This window comes from Equus przewalskii, chromosome 32 (genome assembly GCF_037783145.1).
Source record: "Equus przewalskii isolate Varuska chromosome 32, EquPr2, whole genome shotgun sequence".
NCBI classification, from domain to species: Eukaryota; Metazoa; Chordata; class Mammalia; order Perissodactyla; family Equidae; genus Equus; species Equus przewalskii.
Window position 1 is genome coordinate 22,947,226 of NC_091862.1, and position 17,078 is coordinate 22,964,303.

At 47.3% G+C, this 17,078-nt stretch overlaps 1 protein-coding gene across 29 annotated transcripts in view; it reads left to right on the forward strand.

Annotated features, from left to right (window-relative positions):
• Positions 1-4,872: 4,872 nt before the first annotated feature.
• The window catches only part of HIVEP2 (HIVEP zinc finger 2), a 183,570-nt gene continuing 171,364 nt past the window's right edge, over positions 4,873-17,078 (forward strand). For 3 of the 29 annotated variants that reach the window (XM_070602784.1, XM_070602810.1, XM_070602794.1), the window contains exon 1: positions 4,873-5,012. The gene's annotated coding sequence lies outside the window, so the exon portion shown is untranslated. Of the gene's footprint in view, positions 5,013-5,424; positions 5,873-6,032; positions 6,325-6,506; positions 6,702-6,733; positions 7,019-17,078 lie in introns of those variants that run through there. The other 26 variants (XM_070602783.1, XM_070602811.1, XM_070602795.1 and 23 more) reach the window with 19 other exon arrangements.

Sequence of the window (17,078 nt, forward strand, 5' to 3'; positions counted from 1 at the left end):
TGACCAAAAATCTCTGTCCCTTCATCCTTACCCATTATTTATCCACCTTCTCATATACATCCATTTCTTTAAAACTGAAAATGGATATTTTGCCCTAACAAACCACTACAAGAGCTTGGGAGCAACCTCCTTGATAAGGTCTCTCCCCTGTTTTTCTTTTTTCTGCTCCTCTCTCTTCCTATTCCCCTTTTTTTCCTGATCCTGCTGGTTGGTCAGAAGTTCAAATTTCAGAATCTACAACTATAAGGAAACTCCCTTGTTGTTTGGATGAGGAAGTGGGGCCCCGAGAGAGGAGGCAAGTCTCCCACTATCTCAAGGTCAGAGCTAGGACCTGTACTCTGTGCTGAGAGAGCTCCCATCTTGCTCCTGCCTGAGAAGCCTGGAGCATCATGATGCCCTCTCCACAGGCCCTGAGCAGAGGCATCCTCAGCAGGTGCCAAAGATGTAGCTTCTGCCTTGCCCCTCTCTTCATCTTCCCACACCCTTTCCCCTTCAATCTGTGTCCTATTCCTAGACCTCTGGGGTACCCCATAGCAGTCCTGCCCAAGCTTGACCTCTCTGTCTCAGCCCCCTCTAACCGCCCCCCTCCCATCATCCCCATCTTATGCTTTGTCAAGATAAATCAGTTTGAGTCCTGAGCTAGCTGTCACTCTGGGAAGGTAATCTAATAAATTAATCTCTCATAAGCAGTTAAAGACTTATTAACAGCTTAGCATGTTAAGAGCTCAATACTTATATTTGGCTTGTAATGGAAGATTTCTGTGGATGCAAAGCCTTGCCCCCAGGCAGTGACTGTTAGGCAAGGAATTTCAGCTTTAACCCATTTTTTTTTTGGCTAGGAAGATTCGCCCTGAGCTAACATCCACTGCCAATCCTCTTTTTTTTCCTTTGAGGAAGATTAGCCCTGAGCTAACATCTGTGTCAATCCTCCTTTATTTTGTTTTATATTTGGGACACCTCCACAGCATGGCTGATGAGTGGAGTAGGTCCGCACCTGGGATCCAAACCCACGAACCCCAGCTCGCCGAAGTGGAGCCTGCACAGAACTTTAACCACTCAGCCATGGGGCTGGGCCCAGTTCAAACCCATTTTGGTTATGGAAGAGAGTAGGATGGGTGAGGGCTAATGCGATGCTCTTAAATTGTTAATGATGTCTGGTAAGCCTACGTTTCCTACATCGAAGGGGGCATCTCAGGCTTCAGTAATCCTGGACAGTCTTATTTCTACTACGGACTGTTTCCTAATCTGCTTTTTGTTCTTTAGTCCCTAAGAAGGTTATCAGTGAGACACAATTGAACTCGTCTTCCTTAGGATAAGGACCTGATGGGGCAGCCCTTGAATGCTCTCTAGAATGTAGGAAGTCAGTTTCACTAGCAGCTTGGACTGCTGTGGACATGGCTACTGCCAAGCTAAACCAGAAAATCATCAAAATGTGTCTGCATCCCGTGCATCTCCACCAGATTGCCTCTCTCTGGGGCAATTCTCAGAAAGAGGCATTCTCTTACCCACACGGTCCTAATTCTGTGCTCCACCATGCACTTGCCCCTTCTCCAAGCCTTCCCATCCCCATCAGTTCATTCACGGGGGCGTTTCCTTCGTAAGATATTTGTGCATAGACGAAACCTGGTTAAAACAGAAGCCACAAGATATCTTTGAAGCATAAAAAGGGCCAAGTTGTCATAAGGGATCATGTGAAACCTGAGGAATGTGATAAAGAGGGGAGAAGAGGGTTCTCAGGCAGGGAGCCAGCCCCAATTCAATCTGAGGGCAAAGCCTAAAGCAATAGTCCTCAAGCTTTAGTAAGAATGGGAATCATGGTGGTCTCATTCACCAGGAAGTTTCTCAGGCCCTAGTCTCGGGGATTCTGATTTTGTAAGTTTAGGGGGCAGCCCGGACTTTGAAATAAGCATTTCAAAAGATGTTGCTACAGGTGGTCTTTGGAATACACCTAGAGAAACTCTGGCGTGTGGGGGACACGTGGTCGGTTGGATGTCTGTGAGCTCTGCACACACTGTGAAAGCCAGGAGGATGAGCGCTTTACCCTTCAATCCTGGCAGATGTCACCTGAGTCACAGTAAGTATGGCTCCAGCTGATTGATCCTAATTACCGCCCCCGCCCTCCACTCTGCAACCAAAGGAGGTGACAGTGGGATAGAGACTGGTCTGCATTAGAGTGTTTGGCTTGTATCCTATTAACAATTCAACAGACAGGCAGGTTTTCCCTCGAAATTCTTTCCTTCAAATAATTTTTGGAGACCTGAGTATTCTTCACACGACGCAGTTCATGAGAGTGCTTAATTTCCTCCATCTACCAATTAAAGCAGATGAGTAGGAAGCGGGAGATGCACAGACAGGCTCTTCCACACCATCACCCTTTCCTTAGACCCAAGGCTCTGTTCCGCTTACTCATCAGAACCCCACAGCAGGTACCCCCTTCAAAGCTGTATTTACAGCAGTATAAATTTATCTGACGGAATGGCACGCCAGTTAATTCATTTTGCACAGTTTTTCAGAGGGATTTATTACAGTGATTTATATAGAATTTACAGCCATAAGAAATCAGGCATATCATCTTGACCAACTCCCTGATTTTAAAAAGAGAGAAACCAATGCCAAAAACTTAGGGGATAGAGTGGACAAACCTCCCTCCCCCCGTCTTTCCTTTGGGAGCTGCTCTTTCCATGAGGATCACCCCGACTCCCCACTCCAGGTCTAGGTACAACCACTCAGAGAGCCCCGCCACCCCAGCCCAGCAATCGGTTGAGGCGCAAGGATACCACCAAGGCTGCCTGAGCTCGGTGAGAAGAAGGTCTTTGCCCCCTGGAGTTGCTAAACTAGGAAAACAACAGGCAGAGGCTTCCTTTCCTGCTTTGAATGGCCCCCAGTAGGTCAGGCTCCGGAAGGGCAGGCAGGTGTTGATATGCTCTGGAGCCCGCACTGGCCCACATCTGGCAGCGCCAAGAAACACGCTGCAGCATTAGGGGCCAGAGACAGGGAGGCATTTAAAGACAATGGTTCTCTCCAGCAGAGGGGACATCACCTAGTTTGCACATAGTCATAAACATTTTTACTTCTACTTCAACTCAGTTCAGGCTATCTTCTTTAGAGCTTGATGATTTTGAAACAAGGTAATAAGAATGAAGTTTGACTAACGACTGTCTTTAGGGGGTCTCTTTGGTGGTGGGCTAACGCCATCCAAATTGATGTATACTTGCTTTTTTTTAAAAAAATATTTAAACTGCTCAATTACCTGAATATCCTGACGTTCACATTATACCACTTAATGTAGTCTTTTAACGGGGGCATTTAAGATTTCAACTAACATTCATCTTCGTGAAGCAGACGGCTGCCTGCCACCTTCCTTGCTCAGTTTCTGGGAGCCTGGGCAGCTGCTGTTGTGTGTGCCGAAGGGAAATTGGATTCTTAAAGAAACTGCTTAATCTTCTCTATTAAGCAATTAAATAAAATGGGCTCTGGGAGGAGGTAGCAGGTGGGTTTGGAAGTGAAAAAACATTTTGAAAATCACGTTTTGCGTTTTAAATGGATGTTTAAAAACGCAGCGGCATACATTTAGGAGAAAAATGATGATTGGGGGAGTTTTTACTAAGTGTTTCAAGTTAAGTCAAGAAAGGCTGAATATTAAAGATCTTATACAAAGAAAGGAGAAGCCGCTTAAGTGGAAGTAGGCCCTGAATTTAAATGAGAGAAACCTGAAAGGACACAGTGACATATTCCAAATCATTCCGATTTTTCTCCTTTGAAAAAAATATCGATAAGAAAATGTACCGCTGCTTTATTCTGCAGAGCCGCCCTTCCCGGCAGCGTCGCCATCGCACGGGGACTTCAGAAATACACTGATTCTAGGTCGAAATGAAAAACACAACAAGACAAAACCGAAACCAAGCCGCGCTCTTCTCGCGGTCATTAAAGGGGCTGCCCTCCCTTTTAATGGATTCGTTTTTAATGAAAAAGGAAGGGAGTCTGTGATCTGTCTTGACATTCGGTCCCTTTCCGCGAAATCTGAAATTTGAGACGCAAAACAGCCTGCAGTTGTTGGTGAAATAGTTGCTTTAAAAGCAGAACCACAGTTCATGTCTTTGGCCCGGAATTCCAGAGACTCATTTCCACCCCTCCCACGGAGTCACCTGCTCAGGGGGAACCCCGGCCAGAAATCCGGGTCGCGCCAGGTCAAATCTTGCGCGGCTCGTGTTTACTCCGCCCGGGGCAGGGCGGCGGCGCGCCGGGCTGGGGAGGCGGCCGGGGAGGGCGGCCGGGGCAGCGGCTCCGCTCGGCACGGCGGCTCGGGCGCCCGGAGGGGCGGCGCGCGGTCCCCGCCGGCGCGCAGACCACCGGAGGAGGCGCCCCGGCCGCCGGCCCGGCCCGGCAGCAGCTCTCCGCGCTCGGGCCGCGGCGGCCTCCTGGGAACCCCCCCCCCCACCCGCCCCGAGGGCGCACGCGAGTCCACACGTGCAGGGGAGTGGCTCGAGGGAGCCCCGGCGTCCCCCGCGTGTCGCCGGGCCGGGGAGGAAGCCCAGAGCCCCGGCCCCACTCGCCTGGGATTCCCCACCCCTCGCTTCCCGCGCCGGGTAGGGTGTCGCTCGCGTCCCGTCCGAGGAGAGGGCAGCGCGCGGGCTGGAGGCGGCGGCCCGCCCCGGGCCCCGGCACGGCCCACCAGGAAGCCGGCAGCTGCGCCCCGCGCCGCTGCCCACCCCGATTTGAATACCCCGGCGAGGGCGGGCCGCGTTCCCCGAGCTGGGTGCGCCCGCGGCGCCCTGGCGAGCGACCCCAGGGGAGGCAATGGGGGCCTTTCGAGCGCCTGAAAAGTTCGTGCTTCCGCAGGGGCACGGAAAGTGCTAGTAAAACGCTTGGCACAGCTCGAGAAGCGCAGCCAGGAGCTACAGTCTGATTTTGTTTCTGTTGACCGATAACATAACCGTGAGTAGAGCCGAGGGCGAGAGCGAGGAAAGGGATCAGAGGTCCACGGACAGAATCATGACCATCCTAAATATTCGGTAATTCCGTTTGTCATCAACACAGGGAACGGTTATACGGGAAATGGGGAAGATGGGGGGCGGGGAGGAGATTTCACATCCCTGAAGGAAGTTCTCGGGCTCCTAGAGACGCCCAAGTCTTTTTTTTTTTTTTTTTTGCATGACAAGTAGAGACCGGCTCTCGGGGGAGTTCCCCGATCCGAGGGAGCGTGACCGCGGCCGCGATCTTCCCGCCCGGAGCGGCCGCGGCGGGGCCCGGCCCTGCCCTCCCGGCCGCCTCCCTCCCCGGCCGCCCGGCGCGCCGCACATCCCTCTCGCGCTCGCCGGCTCCAGACTGGTTTTTCTGGTTCAGCCTCCCTCCTAGGGACGCGCTGGGGGATCCGATGACGTCGCTGGCTGAGTCTCTCCCTCTTCCTCCCTCCCTCCCCCCGCCTCTCCCCGCGCCCGCCCTCGCCGCGCACTCCTCCTAGTAACTTCTGTTCGGGGAGGCGCTGCCAGGAATAACCCGGTGCGTCCACAGCCCGGGAGGGGAGGCGGCCGCTGCGGCTCCCGCACGCACACTGCTGCGGCCCGGGCCTCGCGGCTCCCTCGCGAGCCCGGCGGCCCCTGCCCCGGGCCCATCGCCGTACAGTGTCAGAAAAATAAATAGAGGAAAGAGGAGCCTGGGCAGGCGGTCGGGATCTCTTCCCTCCCTCCGCGCCCGCCCTCCCTCTGTCCTTAAGGAAATGCTACCAGACACCCCCCACCAGACACGCTCAGCCTTGGCGAGGAGCGGCCGCCGCGGCAGCGAGAACAAGGGCACCAGGGGGGTTTCCTCCCCCTCCTCCTCTCCCCACTCTTCCTCCTCCTCCTCCTCCTCCTTCTCAGCGGTGACTTTCCAGGTGAGCGGCCGCCGCTGCTGCGAGGATCCCCCTCGCCCGCTCGGGCTCGGGCCGCCGCGTCGCGCCCTCCTCCCGCCCCTGTCACCCGGCGGCGGCCGGGAGCTGACAGCCGCCCGAGGGGCTCGCGGCCCGGGGGCGGGCGGCCGGCGGGAGGCGGGCTGGAGGTGAGGGGGTGGAGAGGCGGCGAGCGGGGCGCCGCCGAGCGCGTCTCTCCCCGCCGGAGGAGGGTCTCCACCGAAACATCTTCGGGGACCGTGGCACAAGTCTTGGCCAAGTTGTGTCTTGGACGTTGAAGCTCCCAGGAGCCCGGAGCAACTTGGAGGGGCTCCTGGCTCTTAACAATATTGCTACACGTCTCGACTTTGGGGTGCGGGGTGCAGCCTTGGGGTGCGCGGAGGGCGGACCGACCATTTGGGAGAGCGGAGCGGCGGGAACCGAGGGTCCTCGGCGCGGTAAGTGGCCCCGGCGCTGCGTTTTTCCTGCCTCCTGTAGCAATGAGGAGCTTGTTTCACTTTATCCCGATCGCCCCCGCCGGACCCCACCGCCCCTCCGGCGCGCGCCCCCGGCCCCTGCCCGGGCTCCCGCGGGTGAGGGTCGGAGGGGGCGGGGAGGGGGGAGACCTCGGGAGGGGGTCGGGCGCGTTGGGAAACGCGGGGAATACCCTGGCCGAGGCTCTATGCAGATGAGGGGAGGCTGCTTTGCGTAATGTCCTGGGGGGAGGGGGCGCGCGGGAGCGCCGGCGGCAGGAATGTGCTGGGTGCTAATGAGGGACGTGCACCGGCGCGCACCGCCCGGCCACCGCTGCGGCTGCCGCGGCCGCCGTCGTCAGGTAGCGGGGGAGGGGGCCGCGCCGCGCGGGTCGGGGGCGGCGGCGGCGGCGGCGGGAGGGCGGCGCGAGGGCCGGGCCGCCGGCCTGCGGCCGAGCGAGCGCAGCGGAGGCGCTGGCTGTCGGCATTTCGGGGGCTCTTTCTCCTGCCGAGCGAGGAAGGAAGGAAGGAAGGAAGGAAGGAAGGAAGGAAGGAAGGAAGCGAGGACGGAGGGGCTGTCTCGATGGAAGGTTCAGGCGGAGGCGCCCTCGCCTTGCGGGTGCAGCGGCCGCAGAGCGGCTCCCGGCGCCGCGGGCCGGCCGGGGGCGCGCGGAGACGGGTGGGGGCGGTTTGCATGCGTGTTCGTCTGTGCGTCTGCCCGGGCACCGGGAAGGGACATGTGTGTTTGGGCTGTGCACTGTGGGGAGCTGGGTCTGCGCCTTTATGTCTGTTCCCTGAAGTGGGTGGAACGTTGGCCCGTTCCGGGAATGTTCCATGACGTGGTGCAGCCACAGGAAGGGGGTTAACAAGGGGCTCTGTGCCGCGGCGGCTCCGCCGGCTGCTATCAAAGCAGATGTGCGGCTGCCGCTGCTCCTCCTCTCTCACCTCCCTCCACGCCTCCCCCCCTTTTCATTCTGTGCGTCTGGTGCTGGTAGGGGTGAGACAGGAAAACACGGCTGTATGTGTGTGTGTGTGTGTGTGTGTGTCGGGGGGTGGGGGGCTGATGTGTGTGGTGTCTGTCGTATTCGGTGGGGAGACTCCGGATCGGCTCTGCCACCCCAGCTGTTATCACAGATCGGTGCGCTTTATACGCATGTGCCTCCCGCGTTCTGTCCCTCTTACATAACACATCCAGTGCAGCAGAGGACACGGGAAAAGGCGACCCCAGCCCTCCCAGCCCAAACTGGGTGAGGGGATAGAAGGTCAGGAAGCGTCCCTTGGTGGTGTCCTTCAGGGACGTGGCTCCCAGTGGGGTGAAAGAGGAGGGGAAGGAGGGTTTTCTTCAAGTGGCTCCTCTCCTCTCTGACTTGAAAGCCTGTAACTCAAAAGGACTGCAGGAAGGAGTCCTCTAATGGGAAAGCTTTTACAGCTGCGCCGAGGGAAGTGGGCGCTTCAGCCTCGGGGCGCGGAGAAGAGAGAGGGTCCTTAATCAAGGCGCTTGGAGCAGACGGGCCATGTGTGCTGGGTGGCCGGCAGTGGGGATGGCTCTGAGGGCGACGGAGGAATCCCCTGATAATAGGTTTCACGGGAGGCCTTGGGACACCTGTAATGGCTTAGAATTCACACAGGAAGCTGCGTGTGCAACTGACAGTACAAAAGCCTTATTCTCTGCACAGTTGCTTAGGCCTGAAACGAACCTCAGAAGGCTTGTTTCCGGTACTTTCATTATAATGGAAAATTTGAACTGATTTTTCTCCTTCCCGTTTTGCCATTTTAAAAATAACTCAGTTTACCTCCAAATGAATATTGGTCCTCTCCCCCACTCCCAAAGGCTAGACCTCATAATTCTCACAAGAGAACTGCATTTTTCTAGCAGGCTCAGAGCTCTAGTCAAGGGCTATTGATTTTTCTCTCAGTACAGTTGTTTCTTTTGTAATGCATAGTCAAGCCCAGAAATTACTTGAAATATTAATAAGATCTATTTTAATTAAATTTGCAATGATCTGTCCTCCTAGAAGAAGACCATTTAACTTTATTAGAAACATTTCCTCCAGCGATATAGTAATATTTGGTGATAGTTGTCCTTGAGCAAACCAAAGTATTTTCAATATTTGCATATATATTATATGTAATAGATAGTATATATTACATATATATTAGAATCTGCAAATGTCTTGTGCTTTTTCACCTTATAAGTGTGTCAGAGCAAAATTTTAACCAAGTAGTTTGTGTAATGAGTAGATTGGGTTTGATTTTTAGGATATAGGCCAGATAGTTTATCAAGACAGTAATGCCCTCCATGTGAGTAAAATGGATATCATTTTCATTCTTAAGGCAAAATTCCTGTGGAACGCTAAGAAGTCATGGTACCAGATGAGAACTCTGATTTTTTATTTTGAGGTGAAAGGGATTTACCAACATCCACTTAATGATAGTGTGCTTCAAGTGTCATAATCCCCTTTGACCACTAGGTTTGAAATATGCAGTATACTTCTTGTATACAGAAAAATGTTATATTGCAATGGTGGATCTTTTGAAAATTGTGTGTTTTTTCTTTGAACATAGCTCAGGTATAAAAGAAAATTTGCTTGTTGGCATCTATGTATTCTGCTATGGTGATTGTGTTTATGTGGCCGGCTTCATTAGAGACTGCTTATGTTTATGTGAGGCATTTACAGTGACGTTGATGTGAAATTGATTTGGGGACAATTTTGGGAATGGTAGAGTATTAATGATATTACAAATTTAAAATTTAACTGTTTTTTAACTGACTAGATCCTTGTGGAGTTCTTTGGAAAAATAAGATCAAAGTAGAGAAAACATTTCTATAATTCTGTAAACGTGGAATGTGAAAATTCATTTACTCTGTGTATATTATCACATAATGAAATTATGCTAATTGACTACATGGAAAGATTAGCCAGCAGAATCTTTTGATTGATCATTTTACATGAGATGTGTTTGTAAATGTTCTTGTTACTATGAAAACAAAACAGACAACATGTATGCAGGCGTTTATTCATTGTGGAATAATGGTACGTGTGTCTGCTTGAGCTCCTGGCACCTTGTCACTATTCAGAAAACCAGGTTGAATCTTTTATGCTGATTCAAATTAAAATGAAGTATCTTCATTTAAGAATTTGCCTGCTTTGTTTTTTACAGCAGGGCTTATTTCAACAGCAACAGATAACAAGTACTCTTACTTGTGTTGGTTTTAGATTTTTGGCTCATCAGTAATTAACTGAAGTTAATCTGAAAGCGTCAACGTAGGAAAAGCAGTTTTAAAGACCTGTAGAAAATAGGTATGGGTGAAAAGCAGAATCCATGAGAATGTGGAGTAATTTAACATCTGATGTGGTACCTTTTATAGTAAGGGAGAAGAGGCTACGATCAACTGAATGGATGGTCGTGGATCAGACTGGCCACTAATCACCTAAGTCTGTTACAAATCAATCCTGCTTCCACATTTTGGTTCCTAGTTAGCATCGACAGAACTCTGTCTTGGTCTATGCAGTAGTCCTGTAGGTGGAGAAATGGTTCACAGTTTAAATCTCTGCTTGGAAATTCCACTGATATGCTTTTAGCTAATGAATCTAGATATGAATTCCTGTGAATCCATATTTTGGCTAAAACTTGGTATGTAAGTGTTGCAGCTTTTTAAAGTGATATCATAAAAAGGAGCAGAGGAAGTTTGCTAATTCACCCGTATGGATTTTAGGTTTCATGAGGAACTTCAGACCATCGAGCATGTCTGGGTTTGCTGTAACCACACAGGCAGAGCCTTCATCAATCTTAAGTAAAACTTTAGTGAATGTTCCAGTGAGGCCACTTAATGTTTGAAGCCGTGGATGAACGCAGAAAATTGAGGGGAAATGGGAAACTTTATGAAAATGAGATTGTGCTTCTTTGAAGGACGTTGTACGCGCTGTAACTTTCTGTTTGTGCCTGGTGTTTGATCACAGCCAGAAGCATGGCTCTCTGCGTGCTGTTTATGGCAGTCTAACAGAGGAGGCTACAAATCAGTATTTGTAGCTATGAGATGGCTCTGAGGAATTTGGAAAAATATTTGAACACTTGATCTGTTATTGTGCCACAATTCACAAGCTTTCGTGTGCAAGTGTGCAACCTAGCTTACTTGATCTTGTGCAATCTTCGGCTTCTCTGCGGTGACCATGGATACTAGACATAGGTCTATATTGTCTTCAAGACGGCTTTAGAATAAAATCCCAGCTGCTTGGTAATTTGTGTCATTGTTGTTCAGGGCCAAATATGTGCTAATCTTAAAATATACTCCCATTACTCATCATTTGAGATATTAACTATGACACGTGATATAGTCTACAAGTTTCTGTAACTTTAGATTTTCTCTCAGCATAAAATTTGGAGTCTATTTAGACATATTTGAAGAAGGTGCTTTGGAGAGAAGAGAGGAAAATGATGTTTGTGTGCCTGAAGACGATTCTAGGCAGAAAGCAGGTGGGGTTTGACCTGCCACTTCTGGGTCACAAGATGATTGGATGTAAGGTCAGGAAGTACTCAGGGCCAACCAGCATTTTTGACTTGTCACTCACTTATAATCTTAGTCCTGTCTTTGGGGTAGTATGATAGGTGCCCCAGGCATCATTGAGCAGTACAATTTATTCATTCCTTCCTTCAACAAGTACTTACTGTGGGTCAGGCCTTGTGCTAGACACGAAAGGTGTAATGATGATTCAGACCAGAAAAGGAGCTTCTAATCTATTGGGGTTGACAGATATTAATCATGAGATGAACTAATCTGTGTAAAGCCAGATTTGTTACGAGTGCTATGGAAGAAACATAAAGGACTATGTAATAAGGGGTATATCACCCCTGTCTGGGGGTGAAAAAGAGACCTCTCTGAGGAGGTGATGTTTGAGCTGAGACTGAAGGATAAGTAAGACTCAAGTGGAAAAAGGTAGGTGGGGGGAGGAAGAGCATTGTACGAAGAGGGAATAATACAAATGCTGTGAGGTTGGAGAATGTACAGTGTTTTGAGGAGTTGGAAGCAAGCCAGTGGGGCTAGAGGGCAGATGACAAGAGAGGTGATGCAAGGTGAGGCCAGACCATATGGGCAGGTTGACCACATGCATGATTGTCTAACCTGGCATACATGGGGACTGGCATACATATGATGTCCCTACTGTTTTCCCATGTTATAGACTGATTGTTGGAGGGGGAATTTTGGGGGGCAGGACCTAGAAGTTGGAGGAGGCTTATGTATAACACGTGTCTCTTCACGGGACTCCACAGCAGTGGCCCCGGCCTCCTGGAAGTTTGTTTGATTCTGTGTGCTGACTTCTGTTAGAAGGGTTTAGTTATAGGTTAGCTATGTATTATTTACAGGTAAATTTTCCTTTGAAGAATAAATAATTTAGGTTTTGAAAAATACCTATTTGGGCTCCAGTTAGCTAAATTGGTCGGCATCATTAATTCAATTAATGGATAACTACCAATTCAGAAGTCTTTACAAGGTCGCTGTGTGAAGTAACCAATTAATCTTTAGAACTCTGTGTGAGCTGGATCTATGTGTTTCTAAACAGCTAGCGAAACATTCAGTTCCCCAGATAATTTCTCTACATGATTGCAAATATCAAGACCTTTGGAAAAATTTAGGTCTGATTTTTTACTTTCCATGTGATTAGGGGTGAGTGTAACACAAAAGAGTATGAAGGAAAAGAGAAGAAAAAGACGTTAGTGAAAATAACATTGTTTTATGTAATCTTGGACTCATATTCCATTTTGTCAACTGTGTCATTTAATTAATTTGCTCCCTGTTTTAAAATTTATATAATATAGAAAATTCAATTTAGGTGGCAGAAAGAGTCAGCTTATGTAGGAGTTACAAGCTTGGGCTCTGGAGTCAGACTCGGGGTCAGAACGAGAAACTGACAGAGAAAAGATGGTGATCCCCGACTTCAAGAATTTTACAGTCTGGAGAAGACATGTGGCTTCTTAGTAACTTTATTAAAACTTACAGGTGAAAGTAGAGAATACGGGGAGGCATGGTTTTCCAACGAGAAAGGTTTTGGGGCCTTTTTGGGAAGAAGTGGTGTTGGTTAGAGGCCTTGCAGATTGAGTAGAACTTCAGTAAATTCTAAGAGGGAAGGGAGGGGCCCAGCATAATTTGATCTGGAGCCGTGGGGCGTGGTTATAGTACCAGGGGAGAGAAGGAGTATTGTCAACCTGGAAAGGGACATGAGTTCCAGATCATGTGGGGCTGGGAAGCCCTCTTAAGGAAGCTGGACTTCACTCAAGGTTTTTAAGCATGTGTTTAGAAGGATGGATAGCTTGGTGGGAAGGAGGAGATTAAATTGCTGTGATGCCCCAAAGAGAAGTAATGAAGGTTGACACTACCGCATGATGATATGAATTCTTTCATCTTGTTAATGGACATCTTCCAAAATAGTAAATAGCAAAAGAGATTAAACTATTTTGATAAACATGGCCAAATATGTGTGGCAGATTGTGAGTTTGAACTACATTTAAGTATAGTGCTGCATTATTTTTGAACGTGCTGTGAAACATTTTACTCCAGACAATATTCATGAACATTAATAGTGAAAGTTAACCGTTAAACACCAACTTATAAAAGTGATTGTACTTAAAATTACAAGGTATTTATATTTTTAGGTGTAAATATTTAAGGAATGGATAGATGATTCATTTCATGGTTCATTAGAATACTGCTTTTTAATTGATACCCAGTTGTACCTAAATGCTGACAATACTAGACAGAGTGTGTAAGGCAGTGTATTTGAAAGGCACTGCTTTTTTTGACAAAGATTTATTTGCTGGTTTCATTTTCTCTGAAAAAGAAAGCAGGAGATCAGCGAAGCTCTTATTATTTGCATTGTGGCAGATTCACTTGATCTCAGAACCCCACAGAAAGGTGGGACTTCTGAAACTAGGCAGTAGGCAAATGCAGACACACCCTCATCTGTGTATGCTTAGGGACCTCTAGACATGCGCGTGTGTAGACATGCATGTGCACGCATGTGCACACACATACACTAATCTTAGAAAATCGTGTGCTCAATGAGAAAGAAAATTTTGATACTTAAAATACAGCATGAATTCTCATCCTGATAGTTGCAGAAAGTATTCTTTTAAAATGGAGATTAGTTCTAATTCCATATAAAGAAGATTATAGGAAAGGTAATTTAAATGGTGAGTGGCTTTGTTCACTAAAATGCGAGATTCATTTGAAACAGCGTTTTATTTCTTTTGGAAGCCAGACAACTAGTTTAATAGTGTACATATGAAACACTAATTTGGCTTGTTAATTGGATGTAATTAGACCGAGGTTATTTTATACTGCTTAATTGTCTGAAAATTGCATGCGTTGCCATGCCTATGTAACGTGAGGCAAGATGGGGGGGTGCGGTGGAAGTGGGGGTGGCGGGACGTAAGGTCTGGTTGTGTCTTTGCAATTAACTTTCTGTAAAAACTTGGGAACAAGTTATTTAAACTCTCTAGACTTCATCTGGAAATGGAAAGGATTGGAACAGATGGCCTCAAAAGCGTCTTCCAACTCATAATCTATCACTTTATAAATTCGACTTTGTAGTTATGGAGAATGCAGTGTCACTATATTCGGTAACTATGGTATTACAAGGATGAACTAAACACATAAAATCAGCACAGCGTCAGTTTATCTGTTAGAAGGAAGGGGATTTAGGCTTAAAGGGCACTTTTTCTGTGCCAGGCTCCATACCAGGCACTCTCCAGTAACCAATCCGAGGAGATTTTGTCTGGTTATCTTTGTGTCTGCCCCTAAGGACACCGAGACTCAGGAAAGTTTCATGGTCTTTGCAGGGGCGCTCTGATAGTCAATAGTGAAGCAAGATTTGAACTCAGGGCTATTAGCTCCAAAAACATTTGGTCTTTTCACCATTCTCTGCATCATAAGCAATGGTTAAACATCAAAGTTATTTCAAAAGCTAAGAAATTAAATTGCCAGCCATTTTTATTAATTAGCACAGTGTTTTCGCCTGGAAGTTTATGCATATCTACCAGTGGGGATGCACGGGTAGCCGAGGGGCTAAGAGCCTGGATTTGAAGTCAGACAGAACAGGGTGAATTCCAGCTTTACTACCAGCTGGGGGAATTTTGGAAAGTTACTTCGTCTCCTGGAGGTTACAAAGGAGGGTGATAATATCTGTTTAAGGGGCATTGTGAACCTTTTATGAGAGTGTGCGTGCTGATCTCAATGAGCATATGGTCGATGTTTAATACCTAGTAGCTATGGTGGTTATTAGGAAGGGATTAGAACAAGAAAACCACAAGAGACCTCAAATTGTTGTGACAGTAAAGTATTACTTACACATTTTCAAATGGTCTATTAAACTCTTGATTGAAATGGTTTCAGAAACCATGTCAGAATGCACATGTTTTTAACAAATGGAAATGTCAGTGAAAGTTCGGGGCGTTTCTCACTTAGCTCAGTTGGTGCTACCCTACTGAAGTGCACTAAAATTCTCTGGTTCTCTGTGGATCATCCTTCTGGAGTTTTTGGTCTAAAAATAGCCTTTGGGGCCTGAATTACCCAACTTGAACTTGTTCGTAAATCTCAAGCGCAGGAGAGCAGTGTTTACTCGTGGGCCCTTGGGCTTGCCTAGGAGACACAACTGGAGTATTTGTGGGACTGCTGCCTTTTAAACATTTATTAGTTTAACAAAGATTTATTAAGCACCTGCTCTGGAAAAGGTGCTGTTCTAGATAGTGGGGATTCACTGGTGAACCAAATAGTAAAAAAAAAAAAGGAAAAGATCTCTGCCCTCATGGCATATACCTTCCAGTGGACCAATTTAGAAATGTTTTATGGCAAATTCAGTAATTGCATTACTTTGCAGTATTTTTAGAAATCTCTACTTTAATATTGGGTATCTCAACCCAAATAACAAGGAAGCATGGCAAAACTTATTAAACCACTAGTGAAAATATCCCATTTGTTATATCTATCTATCTATCTATCTATTTTTCATAGTAAGGCAGTTTTTGAAGAGACTTAGAGATTCTGTCTTTATATATATATATATATACACACACACACACACACATACACACACACCGAGTTTAGAGTTTGATGTAACTGAATATTATAGCACTAGTCTTCTTTAAATTCCTCTTTATGGTTCAGCATTATGACCTTTCATAACCTGTAGAATCAGGTCCTGGTTGTTTTTTCCTGGGGAAGAGAAAAATGGTTTACAAATGACGCATTTTATTGTAAAACGCATTTTAAGCCTTTCAAAGTGAAGAGATTGCCACAGCTTATATTTGGAATGTATATTTTTAATACTATTTAAATGATTTTTAAATTTTTCTTACTGTTTTTTGTTATAAAATTTCTAGTGGATTAGGATGGTTTATACTGTCCCAAAAATGTGGTAAAGCCAGTGCATGGTGCACAGTAGGTGTGCAATCTAGATTTGGTGAATATTTAAAGTCATAACTGTCAAGAAGCTTACAGTCTAACTGGTAAAAACAAAGACATTTTGACCCACTGTAAGATGGGGCGGTCATCAGAGCCAAGTGAGGGTGAAGTCCTGGCTAGTCTTTGCTTCAGTAGCCACATCCCTCAATCTGTGCACCCTTAGGTGCTTCCTCAGGAGCTTTTGAAGATGTCCTCTGGGAAGCCCAGCAATCGCGAGCGCTTCTTGCAGCCATGGTCGGGCTCCCAGGGTGCTGCGCATGACGTTTGTTTTTTCAACACGTGAATCTTGGAGCCATCTTGGGGTACTTTTGCCCACGGTTGGACAGGGAAGTTTACAGTTGAACCGGGATTCCTCTGTAGAGGAGTTTTCTTTGGGTGTGTTTTGTTCTGGTGCTCTGAGAAGGCATGCTGTGTGAAGGCGGTCACTGCTCATGGGTGTGGCTTTGAGAAAGAGTTGTTTCTTGGTGGGCCTGCTTGGATAAATTCGGCATAAACAGGGAGTGTATTCCTTTCCTCCATTACAGATCCTTGCTCTATGAAGGCAAAGAAAAATGAAGGAAGGAGCGAAGGCTGAAGTGAATCCTTTCCTCTCATTTGAAGCAAGTGATGAAATGTGTGTTTGCCACTCAGCAGTTGCCCCATGGCACAGTCCTGGTGGCTGGCCCCAACCCATGGCAGATAGGTCATGGGGAGTTCAGCTTCTAACTAGCCATCAACCATTATCAAACTTTATTTTTCTTTCTTCTCCCGATGCTTACATTTTGAAGAATCCTTGTTTCTCTTAGCAAGGGAAAGATCCTGAGTTATGAACATTCAATTTCTTTTCCTGTCATTCAATTTCTTTGCCATGTGTGAAAGTTTATGTTGGGAGAAATATAGTCTTTTTGGGTAAAATGAGGATTTCAAATATCTTTTGTGCCCTGGTTGTGAGGATGTGCTCATTAGAGCCCACACCAGGGCTGCAGACGGCACCACAACGGCTGGTGGTAAGCCATGACCCCACTAGTTTATTGCTTGCTTCATTATTGGCTTTCAAAATGGTTCAGGCTAAGTGGCTGTACGTCTGTTATATTTCATTGTTTCTTCATCTGTAAAAATGAAGCATTGTTTATAACACTGCCCTACCTCCTGAGAACAGAACAGGATAACACAAGAGAATTGGAGAAAGGGCTATTTTTAGGATGTGAAGGAACGCTAAGTTTTGAGAATAAGTTAATTGTTGAAAAACATCTGATAGACAGCAATACGTTTGTGACAGAGGTTGGAAGAGTGTTCAGATAAT